Consider the following 13,163-nt stretch of genomic DNA (forward strand, 5'->3'; position numbering starts at 1 on the left):
TAGGATACCCACTCGGAAAAACTTAATGGTCTTATCATTTGAAAGCTTCCTAGTTATTAAGTAACTATGTCAAATATTATGCTGTTTTTGTTCGTGTTTTTTTTCCTCCAATATTTCAAAAGAAATATAAATTATATCTTGAAAATTCACAATAGATTATACATCTGTTTTTAATTGAACGCTAATAAGAAAGGGACATTGTCATGCCGAGATTAGTGCAATGTCGTAAAAGGGAAGTGGTCCATTAAAATGCTGCTTAATGCATTTCGGATAATAAACGGCCACACTGCCCCTCCTCGTTCATGGGTATATTTTGTGAACAGTAGGGACTGCACGGACCTAATTTATAATAAATACGCAATTTCGAGATCTCTCGCATCTCGCCATGTAAATGGCATGGACCCGGCATTCATGCAAATGGTGAACTTAAAGGAATGCACTTCACAAACATACGTAATATACCAGTAACATCGGGAGTCCCTCAAGGCACTAGACTTGTCCCATATTATTTTTAATTTATATCAATGACTTATCTGAATACAAGCAATACAGTTAACTGAGATTATTCGCAGATGACAGCATAATCTATAACGAAATAAAGCACCCTGAAGATTGTCAAAAGCTACACGAAGACTTGACCTCCGTATTATCTTTGACAGCGAAGGAACGCTAGAATACTGAAAGAACACGTAATTTGAAATCTCGTCTAACAGTGTGTGGGTCTTTACGTTCATTAGATATAAAGATTGTTTTTAACTGCCAATGTTTAGAAGCAGTACTTAATATGAAATTGTACCGTTTTATTTTTCTATAGGAGAGTCTGTGATGTCATCACTTGCCTACGATTTGGTTTTGGTTGGCAAAAAAAGCCATTGAGTGGCATGGGGCATCAACTTGAAATCGTAACGTTTTCATGTTTGAAAAATTCTTTTGATTCCCTACACTGCCAATGGAACTATTTATCCATGGAATTTTTAAAGAAATATATTCAGTAATTAGACTGTATGAGCATAAAATTTTATTTTAAATTTATTTCTTCCAAATGAAACATTTTACAGAGCCAAAATTGTAACAAAGCTATAAAGTTTTGAAAATTATGATTTTAATCATAAAATTGTCAATTGTTTATTTAGTTGTTTATTTGCCAACCAATCTGACACTTAATGATATGCAAACTAGTAAATATAACATCACTAATGAGATAGGCGAATTCTCCTATAGGTAAATTTAATCAGTATCGATTGATATAACCATTACAGTATACAAGCGATGTAGTATTGTTCCTAATTCCGATGTTTCACGTTCCCACTTAAAGAGGTTCGTCCCGAAATATTTACGTAATTGTGTGCGAACCTAAACTTGGCTGCAGTTGAGTGTAATATGAATTTTAAAACGGAGAACGCTAAAGACCACATATTGTAATGGTGTGCATCGCATGTGATGTAGTTTCTTTCAGACTTTTCCAACCTGTTAAATCCGAGTCTCTTTATGTCAAAAACAAAACTTGTATGGACATGTCATTTGCAAAGAAAGGTATTGGTGCAATCAACATCAGCAACATTTTTAACAGATAAGAGTAATTAAAGAAATACCGCCTTCTCTCAAGAATCAATCTGTTCCTATTGTCTCTTTCAGTTACTACATTTCTCACAATTTTTATACGACCGCTAAATATTGGCGATAGTATATTGGTGCAGCGTTGTTGTCGTCAGTTGATTGTTGGGGTTTAACGCCCGAGCAGCAGTATTTCAGTAAATACGATTTTTCGTGCGAAAATTTGCGTATTAACCCGTGTTGCACCCGGACGTGTTCGGGATTGGACCATGTCCCGCTTTATCGGTTCTGGCAGTGTAAATCTGAGTTTAGGAAAGCCATCTGCAAGCAGCGTGACTGCTTTAAAATGAGGCTATCTAATATAGAGTTTAATAATAAACAATGACTTGAAAGCTGAAAGAAGAGGTCACGAGTTTCCGCTGAGATTTTTTTTAGGGGGAGGGGTAGGGTTCATATCTCGAACCCTCGCCAGATCAAAGTTAATCTGTAGTATTCTATTTCGCCTGGAAACTAAAGAAGAATGCTTTCTGTCACTACCATTTCGATATCAACCCCTTGTATTGACTACCTCCGGTTTATGGACAAACAGGGGCCAAAAATTTGAAAAAAAACTCATTTTTTCACACGAATGACCCTTCAGGGGGCTCCTGACCCCCACTCGTGACTGTACCACAGTTTATTTGGCTTCAATAGCCTTCACGGTCTTCAGGCTGTAGGATGAATATGCTTTGGTTCCTGATTTGTTCCCGTTGAACCCCACAGGTAGCAAATAATGACCAGAAATGGACAAAAAGGACCATTTTCGAGTGACAGTTTTCACGCGTTGTCAAAACACCACCGAATTCAGTTTTATTTCTTCAGAATCCGTTATAGACCACATAACCAGTCTTAGTTTTTCATTTTGAGATTACGCTTTTGAGATAAAATTTATAAAGATTGTACATGAAATTAGCACTTTGCAAGAGTTATCGTTCTAGATGTGATTTGGTTGATTTTTGTGGGATGTTAATGTGTGGTTTTCTCAAAAGTACAGATCTAAATACAGAAAGGACTATAGCCACATAAAAATATAGTATATGTAGACCAAAAAAGCATCGCCTGATCCATGGGTTTTTCTACACCATGAATCACCTTACCATAGACAGTGTATGAATTTCATACGGACTTGTAATTAATTGGTTGGATCTTCATATTTTATAACATGATTCTGGGGGTAGTGGCCCCAACATTAAATAATAAGGGTGACCTAAAACAAGCATTTCATAGAATTTAACTCCAGTAAAAGCATAGGAATAGCTATGATATTATTCCACATTTGCAGGTAAAGACTTGGGAACTTACTGATCTTGACTTTAAAATGACCAGACTATCACTTGACTTAGTGAATGAATTTCTTTGGAATAGTTTTACAAAGTGCTACACCATCAAAGAAAAACTGGATTTGATTTTAGGGCTTAAGAGTCGAACCGTGTAGGAATAAGGGGACCCGAAACAGTTATATTCGTCTTGTCCATATACTAATTTGAGAATGAATGGATCCCATATATGAATTTTATGACAAGGTTCCACAACGCAAAAGGAAGGCTGCGCTTGAATTGAATTAAGCCAAGTAAGAAAAAGGGAATAGAAACTAGTATTTCTTTATGATTTTTAGATCATAACTTGGGTGAAAGGGGATGGATCGCTTTAAAATTGTGCCACAAGGTGCCATATTCCCACCGGTAGTTTTGGATTGTCTTCGCAGGTTTTGACTAGAGCCATTGAAGAACAAGGAACAAAAAGTTGCCACTTTTGTTCTGGTCAAATGTCTAATCGTAATAAAAATTAAAAGGTGTGCCGAGTTTGAATGGTGTGTTCATACTCAGGGTTCGACCTTTGCGGTCGTTTCAAGCTGCACACTGCGAAGCATTTTATTTTAACTATAAACAAGCATTGTGCAGAACTTACGAGTACCTCAAGAATCCTCTGACTTGTGACTTTTCCAAATCTTCAGTTTACTATCCCTCTTGCCATGTCAGCACTAGTGATCTGAGAATTATTCAAAATGAGAATCTTCGACAAGTGAACAACTAAACTGGTACCATGATTTTAAAATTACAATTGTCAATAGAGAGAAGTAACGGGAACCAGAACTTTAATAGTGCTATAAGATTGCAATCGGAACTCCCCAGCCTTTCTAGTTACACAAAAGTTATTTTTAGTGTAGCGGAAATAGCCGAGTAGTTCCGATTAGTCAGGTAAGGTCTTTAGTACAACGTTGCTTTGGCAGCCTTAGTCAAGATCAGTAAGCTGAACAATGTCGCTATTCTCTTTATGTTATACGGTACTACGGTTTCAAATCTCGTTACAGTTTCTAATAACAAGGGATGTCATCAACTCTTAACCAAACTATGTTCAACACAAGTTACTAGATTACACACTACTCTAGGGGATTGTAATAAAATTTCGTTCAGCACTCCAAAATATGAAACAGTTCTAATTATAATTGCCTACTGTTAATCCAAACATCCCAAAAATTGATTGTCCAGACAATCACAAAAAGTATTTTCTTAAACTTTGATAATAAATACTGTATTAATTAATGCTTTAATTTCATCAACATTGCTGGTATTTTAAATGATCATACAGTTAAGCTTCAGATATCAGAGACTTGAACACAGAGCTACGTAAAATGAATGATCTTGAAAATCGAATAGAAGAGCAAGAGCAATACTGGCGACGGACATCTCTTCGCTTCAACAATGTGCCTATACCAGTTGACGAAGAAGGCAATATCGTACAACCCGTCGACTCTGATAAACTAGTTCTAGACATCATCAAAAAAGACCTGAAGGTAGAAAACATCACTATCAATGACATCGAAAGAACGCATCCCATAGGGCAGATAAAAGATGGCAAATCCATTATTGTTCACTTTATCAGCTACAGAAAACGTACAATGGTTTTCTCCAGCAAGTGGCTTCTGAGAAATAATGTCAACAAAATCTTCATAACAGAAAATCTGACCAAAAAGCGTTATGGAATTCTTAAAAAACTGAACGATTTACGAGATAGTGATAAAATCCACACTTTCTGGACCCATGATGGAACAATTTTGTACAAACGAACTGAATGTGGGAGAATTGAGAAGATTCGCAATGACCGGGATGTCCTCGATTTAGAAGATTTCTAACAATCATTTCATTATCATGACTTTAATTTTCGTACTAAAAAATGAGAATGACGCAATTATATCTCATGTCCATTTAATCCTTATCTATGCTTGTATACACTTTACATTAAGGTTGTAGTATCGTAAAATTGACCTCTATAGTCAGGTCATCCAACTATTATGTCTAACCAAGCAAACCAGTTTGACAATATTTCACTCCATTTTGAAACTTTGACAATTAACCTTGACTTCTAAACTTATATAACCGTTACAATTCATCCTCCAGACTGTCAACAAAATAACGTTGATGTTTCGGTTTTTGATTTCTCATTCATTTCGAAAAATTTTTTCTTGTCTCTATTTTTTGTTTTTGCACTTTATCCTTCTACAATTTATGCAACATACCCTCGAGCCGTTTGCACATTTTAATTTGGCTGTTCCGTATTTATTTCCTTTCATGTGTTATGTATGTACGAGAATGAGATCCTCGCACTTCACCTTGTTAGATAATGGATAGCTTAGAATCTTATCGGGCAGCCATAGGTATCTTCTATATGAAGACTCGCCATTATGTAGAAAATGTTTTCGCTATTTTAACTTTTCAATGTATAACTTATTGTTTAATTTAGTTATGCGATTATGGTTACATACTAAGAACATTATCAGCATAACTTCTATGTATCATATGAATATCTACTATCTACTCATGCTTATATTTTTTTATATTATTGTCAGGTGATATACATGAAAATCCTGGTCCCCTCAGTCATAGTCTTAACAGTATTGAGTCTTTGAATAATAACTCCATATCTATTTTTCATCATAACATTAGGAGTTCGCGTAATAAAATAACCGATATTGTTCATTTTGTTGATGAGCATGACATAGTTTTCTTTACTGAATCACATTTAGATATTTCCGTCAGTTCAGATAACATTCTTATTCGCAGATTTGATAATCCGATTAGAAAAGATAGGAATTATGCGGGTGGTGGACTTGTTGTATATTTAAAAAATCACTTAGACTTTCAACGGCGTGTTGACCTTGAACTTCCTAATTTAGAATCGATGTGGTTTGAGTTGAAAACTAAACGAATGGTCACTCTAATAAATATAGTCTGTAGATCAGAAAGACACTCTGATCCAAATATTTGGTGTCTATTTGATCAGTCAATCAAGGCAGCTCTTGACGAGTGCACGAATGTTATTCTACTCGGAGACTTGAATAAACATTTCTTGATTAATTTACCAACTGTAGTTAGAGATATTATTACAGTAATGGGCTTTCAAATATTATTGTTAAACCTACAAACTTTTTCGGTAATACTGAGTCTCTGTTAGACCCTATTTTAGTAACAGACAGCATACAAGTAATTGATTGTGATACTGTCCAGATTGATCGCCGAATAAGTGATCATGATGGCAATTACATTACTATTGATTCTGGACATGACAGTAAGAAGACCCATATGAGGCAAGAGCAAATTATGAGCTCTTACGTAGAAAGGTCGCTGATACTGATTGGTTTAACTTAATTGAAAGGCAACCTAATGTAGATATAGCATGCCAGTTATTTACGGACAGATTTTTACAACTGTGTACTGAATGTATACCATAACAAAAGGTCATGATTAGAGAAATCGATAACGTTTGGTTCAACTCAAACCTCAGACGTGCGATCAGAATTAGAGATCGATTACGTAAACATTATTTAAAACATAAGACGCCAGGTAATCAATTAAAGTACAAGGCGCAACGTAACAAGGTAAACAATATAAAAAACACACAGTTGAACAGATTTATCTGAGTATTAACGAGACATTGTCAGATTTAAAAACTTCCAATAGTAAATTATATTGAAAGACTATTAAAATGTTATTGAAGGGTGATAACCTAAGCAACAATATACCACCACTCCGCGATCCTAACGATAACTCAAAACGTGTTTTTGACATTTCAGACAAATGTAATATATTGAACAAATATTTTTGTTCTGTTACAGATATTGAAAACAGAGGTAAAAATCTTCCTGATTTTGATGACAGGGGAAGGGAGGTCATCTCTGATATTATAATTTTCGAACAAGATGTTATTAACGTGTTATCAAATTTAAATCCTAACAAAGCAGTTGGCCCAGATTCTATGCGCAACAGAATGCTTATTGCTGTTTAAAAATGAAATAGCAAGACCCCTATGCATGTTCTTCAACAAATCATTAAGATTTCATACGTTTCCATCATATTGGAAATTGGCACATGTTATTGCCCTGTATAAAAAGGGAGACAAATCAAAGGTATCAAATTATAGACCAGTTGCTTTGTTGGGTTGCACAAGTAAAATTTTAGAAAAGATAGTTTATAAACCTATTTTAACCATTTATTTTTCAATAATCTTATCTATAAATTTCAGTCGGGATTCTTACCTGGTTTTTCTACAGTACATCAATTGATTGAACTTTATCGTGAAATTTTGGTGTCTTTAGATTCTGGTAAAAAAAAACTTGCATTACGTTTTGCGATGTTAGCAAGGCTTTTGACCGTGTTTGGATTAAGGGATTGATTTTTAAATTAGAACGATATGGTATCAAGGGTAATTTATTAAAGTGGCTTTATAGTTATTTAGAATCTAGAAGACAAAGGGTTGTTCTCATGGATGGAAAATAAACCATAGGCTCATTGTATGCTGGTGTACCACAATGATCTGTATTAGGACCTCTTCTTTTTCTTGTATATGTCAATGACATATCTGATAGTATGATTGGGCTTTGTAGATTATTTGCAGATGACACTTCTATCGGTCATGTAGCCAATGATGAGGAGACACTTGTCAATATGACTAATATGGACTTAAAAAATATTTCTATATGGTCTAGTGAATGGCTGGTAAAGCTTAATCCTGATAAAACTGACATTATGGTATTTAGTACTTGCAACAGAGCTACTAATATTGTTTTTACATTTGATAATTATATCATACAACCAGCCGAATCACATAAACATCTCGGCTTGGTATTTAGCTCTGATTGCAAATGGACAAATTACATAGATATTCTAATTGAGAGAGCTTCTAAGCAACTCAATGTATTACGTAAATTGAAATTTAAGCTGGATCGAGAATTCCTCGACAGGATCTACTTTACATTCATAAGACCGATTCTAGAATACTCTAGCGAAGTTTGGGATAATTGTGGATTGGTTAATTCAGATAGAATTGAGAAAATCCAACATGAAGCAGCCAGAGTAGTTACGGGTTTAACATCATATGCTAGTAGAGATTCACTTTATCGAGAGACTGGTTGGGAAACATTAAAAGATAGAAGAGAACAAAAGAAGCTTCTTTTGTTGTATAATATGATTAATGGACATTGTCCTGAATATTTATCAGATTTACTTCCCCCATTAGTATCTGAGATATCAGTGTATAACTTACGCAATAACCGAAATTATAGCGTCCCTCCAACTAGACTTCCATTGTATCAACAGTCTTTTTCGCCAGCTACATTGAGCCTATGGAACAATTTGGATATCTCCTTACGAGAATCACCTTCTTCTGATATATTTAAATTATGTTTGAAATTAAAATATCGTAATAACAATGCTATTAATAGGCCACCACCGTTTGACCTCATTGGTAAACGATTCATGAATTTGACTCATGCACGAATTAGAAATAAGTGTAGTGCTTTGAAAAGCGACTTATTTAGAGCTCATATTATTTTTGATAAAAGCTGTTCTTGTGGAGCTTTGACAGAAGACGCAGAACATTTTTTCTCGTCTGTCCAAATTTTACTGTGCAACGAAACATGCTATTTCAAAATTTGACTGGTCTAGGAACAAATATTTCTCAAAACTCTGCTTTTTGGAGATGCTAATTTGAGTTACGAGTTTAACTCATTGATTTTTAGTTATGTTCAAACGATCATTGAAGCTACTAGGCGGTTTTTACGTGAGTAATATAATGTCGTTACATTCAGCTCGTAGGGTATATCGTGAACACTACTTGTGTTTATTTTTATCATGTTCCACTGCCACATTGATGCATGTGTGTCTTGAAAAAATCAACTTATAACTTATTTAAACATAATACATTCAATTTGAGTAAATATTTTTCGATATCCCTGTCTAATTTTATTCATGCTTAATCCCCAGTGCATGCATCTATGTTTATGGGTCACTACATATTTGTTTGTCTCTATAGTAACTTCGTAAATAATACTATTTATTGTAAATGTCATAAGTATGTATCATTCAAATGTATATATTAGGAGAAGGCATCGATAAGTTGTACAACTTGTGTCTAATCCAATTGTCTTTGACAATAAAATATGTTTAAATTCAAAAGTTAAGGAAACTATCCCTGATTATTTTGGTGATACTGAACTCCCTTCATTTTGCTATATTCACAAAAAGCCAACTCGTAAATATGTCTTGAATTATAGTGAATTATGCAAAGATGTGAACATTAACGAAAATGTACCAATATCCTGAAATTGCAGGAACTCAAAATATATTTATTGTTCCAGTTCTCATGTTATTTAAGGCTAAAAACCACTAATTCCACTTTCCATAGGCTTCTATGCTAATTTCACAATATTCAATGGCTTCTCTGGACTTTACCTTAACTTTAACCTGCAGAGGACTATATATCAGCATGATTCTACATATGTCAGCTCACAATCCTCAGAATGGCATGTGGGGTTAGCAGACTTGCAGTGCAGTACTGGTCACCGGAAGTGAAGTGTCTATAAATAGCATGGGAAATCTCAGTGTTTTCACAAGATAGGGGTATATTTAAAAATCATTATGGAGATTAGGCTTCACATCACAAGAAGCAAAATGCACCTATAAAATGTACAGAAATGTTTTTCCTTTCAGAAACTGTTTAAATTTTTTAAATAAGATGAGAACTTTTTTCACAGCACTATGAGGAACAGGGGTAATTTCTGCGTAGGACTATTTTTGCGTACGTTCCAAATGCTCATTGGTTGAATTGGTGGTCTGTAACCTACAGGTAATCTGAATGTCGTAACGACCGAGAGTTGATAACATTTCTTCAAAAAGGACCTAAGTATCGTCCTCCAGCCACTATCAATTGGAATAAATGTCGTAACATTATCCAGGACTCACTCCATTCGTATTGTACAAAATGGATAAAACGTGAGAAAGTAGACAAGAAAGCAGTAGATTGTTTCTTCAAAACAGTTATGAAGTATTAAAATAGTTGACATCCGAATAAAACAATTTTGAGAAACATTTTACTCCTTAAACAACATCAAAACCGTATTTCCCGAATAAAACACAAATTGAAAGAATTCAGCAAGGATTTTTTGTTCCTGCTGATAAAGCTGCAAATAACATTATTGTTTGACGTAAATTTTATATTGAAATTCTACAAAAAGAAATTACGAATGCATTAACATTCCAACTGACTAAATTTTCAGAAAAGGAGAAATTGTGAACAAACGCAAACTCGTCGCTACCTCTTTACAAGCTGAGCCTATTAGCATAGAAGTTCCTACTGTGTACTGGCTTCACAAATCTCCAAAAATAGATTCATTTCTTCTTCAAGTCATTACTCTACATAGACTTTCTATTTTACTTACTAGTGCGTTCAATACCATCAAAATTTGATTATAATTTTTTGTAACAAAGCTTTTGAAAATAGTGGAATTAACTATTTTTAAAGTGTTAAAAACTCACTTAAAGTGCTTGATAAATTACACTCCCTTGTCGGATCTTTAGAATCTGTTCAAACTTTCAATTTTTCAACTTTACACTACACTTCCACATAACTCATAAAACAAAAATTTACATATCTTATCAAATGATCATTTTAAATAAATAGCGGGAAATAGGTATGAGAATATATTTTTTCGAATTCTTTTATATTATTTTTAGTAACGAAAAGCATAAAAATTACGTTAATTGGACTTCTTTGAATATGCTTACAACATTCGCACTTCTGTTAGATAACATTTTCGTACGCTTTGGCAAAACCGTTTATCGTCAAGTTATTGGAATTCTCATGGGAACCAATTGTGCCCCAATTATTTTGGACCTTTTTCTGTACTGTAACGAATCACGACTTATGGCAAGAATATATAAAGACCCTTCAAAGCAACATATGGTAGAAAAATTTAATAACATTAGACATTGGGACGATATTTTGGCTCTATAAACAATAAACCATATATATCCTATAGAACTGTCTTTGAATAAAGAAAATGTTGATAATAAAGAATGTCCACTTCTTGATCTTAGTATTCATATCGATAATGGTACACTTAATACTAAACAGTTTACGATAAATGGGGCGATTTTTCATTCCCTATTGTTAACTATCCGTTTTCAGATGGTGGCGCCCCCTTGTCACCATCAAATGGTGTTTACATATCACAATTGGTTCGATTTGCTCGTATGTCTAACAATGATTCGGGTTTTAACGAAAGGAATCTTTATATAACCGAGAAATTACTACATCAAGGTTTTCGATATCACAAGCTCGGAAAAGACACTCACAAAATCAATCCCTATGTATATATATACATAGGGATTGATTTTACATACAATGAGGACATAACTTTTTGTATGTTTAAACTGGCGTGGAGCTGGCATGTCGGTTACCAGCTAGAAGAATCCTTAGTACATTTGTGTAATTTATATTCAGTTTCTTGATTTCCGTTGTAACTATTAAGGGACTCAGACCTCTTTAAACTGATTTATAGGTGTGTTTAATTGTGTAATATTTTTCATAATGGCCAGATTTTAAAAAAGGGGGATTGTGAAAGTACTTTAATCCCGCCGCATATTTTGCACCTGCCCCAAGCCAAGAATTCCTGGCCTCTGTATGTCTTGTTTCGTGCGTTTTCACCTTTAGTTTATTTTTTGATACTTGAGTATATAGGGACAACTCTTTCGCTGTACCTGTGTGTAATGATGTTTTGGGGGAAGCTGCAGTCTGCCCTGTGGTGTGAAGCTTTCTTCATCGTTCACCGAAGACCACTGGGTGTCCTTGGGCTGACATTTTCATCCCGGTGAGGTTGTTGTCTTTTTGACGTATTCTCAATACCTATTCAAACAGCCTTTAATAGCATTATATCTGTAAGTAAAGCGCATTACTACGAATGTACGAAGAAAAGAATTAGTAAATAACGAAAATTCGGATAATCTTATATACAAACTCAGTACGTTTGACAAGGACGCAATTCTAGCTACCTACAAGTCCTTCATGACTTCGTTGAATAGTCAAAGATCAATCGACTCCAATACACTTTGATAAGTAATGTAAGTGAAATCGATTATTGCACGTGTTGGGACCAGTAACATATAAAGATCACATGTGTAGAATTTCAAAAATGCAAGAAAGAACCTTTTCCAACAAAAGTTGACTATTCAATCACAGAACCAAATTGACCCTAAAAATGGATGCCTTTTAGTCCATTTTCAATGATTAAGAGATAATAAGACACCGTAGAATATTACAATGTATATTTAAATATTCTTTACTGAATAACAAATAAAATAAACACAACGTTCTCGAATCGGTCTGCAACATGGGCTTTGCAAAATGAATTTGAAATCGCAAATTTTCACATATTTTAACTACTAATTATACAAAAATTGTAAAATACGAAATCATTTCCCAGACAACCTGTTCTGTTTCGGAACTGTTGGTACAACAGAAAAGCATGAATATGATCCAAAATCAGTTATTTTTTTACATGATCAATATTTTAAGTGCTTTTTAAGCAGATAAATAAAAGTTACTCTGTTATACAATAATTGAGCGCTCAACAATGTTCGTTTCGTGGAATTTGGAATGAAGAACAGGATGTCCATAGTCAAGATAAAGCACCAAAAATACAAAAAAAGTAAAAAAAAATAACATATATAGATTTTAAGTATTGATTAGCAAGCCAGACTTGATGAAAAAGAAAACCTGGGGATTTGGACCAGGTTTATTGGTAGGATATCAATATTCATTTTGACGCCTTTTCTCTGTTTTTTCTTAAGCACACGCCGATCTGTTCTTATATAAATGATGTCATTCTGGTTTAAACGAAGGAGGGAAACTCTGGCATTGCTTAAAAGTCATCTAGTATGTGACGATGAAAAAGAGAACGTTACAAAGATTTTTAGTACATGGATTATTTCAAAAATCGGCTTTTACTATCATATAGACCGATGAAAAGTTTCCAAGTATATGAGTGGCTTATTTCCGATCTAGATTTTACAGCATCTTAGCTAAGAAATGGTTGCAGTCCTGACCGTCCCCTCGCCTGAAAGGAGTGGGCAAGACCGTAACCCTTGGCTAACGAAGATGCCTTTACAGTTGTGATGCCATATTCAGTTTAGTTCTTATTGATATTTAGATTATAACAAATCAGAATTCGAGAAATGAATCATAAAGTGGCTCACTTATTCATTCTTTGCATGAAGCAGACAGACGTGGTTGGTTGC

This window comes from Perna viridis, chromosome 2 (genome assembly GCF_037379345.1).
Source record: "Perna viridis isolate PV_CMFRI_1.1 ecotype Kerala chromosome 2, ASM3737934v1, whole genome shotgun sequence".
NCBI lineage: Eukaryota > Metazoa > Mollusca > Bivalvia > Mytilida > Mytilidae > Perna > Perna viridis.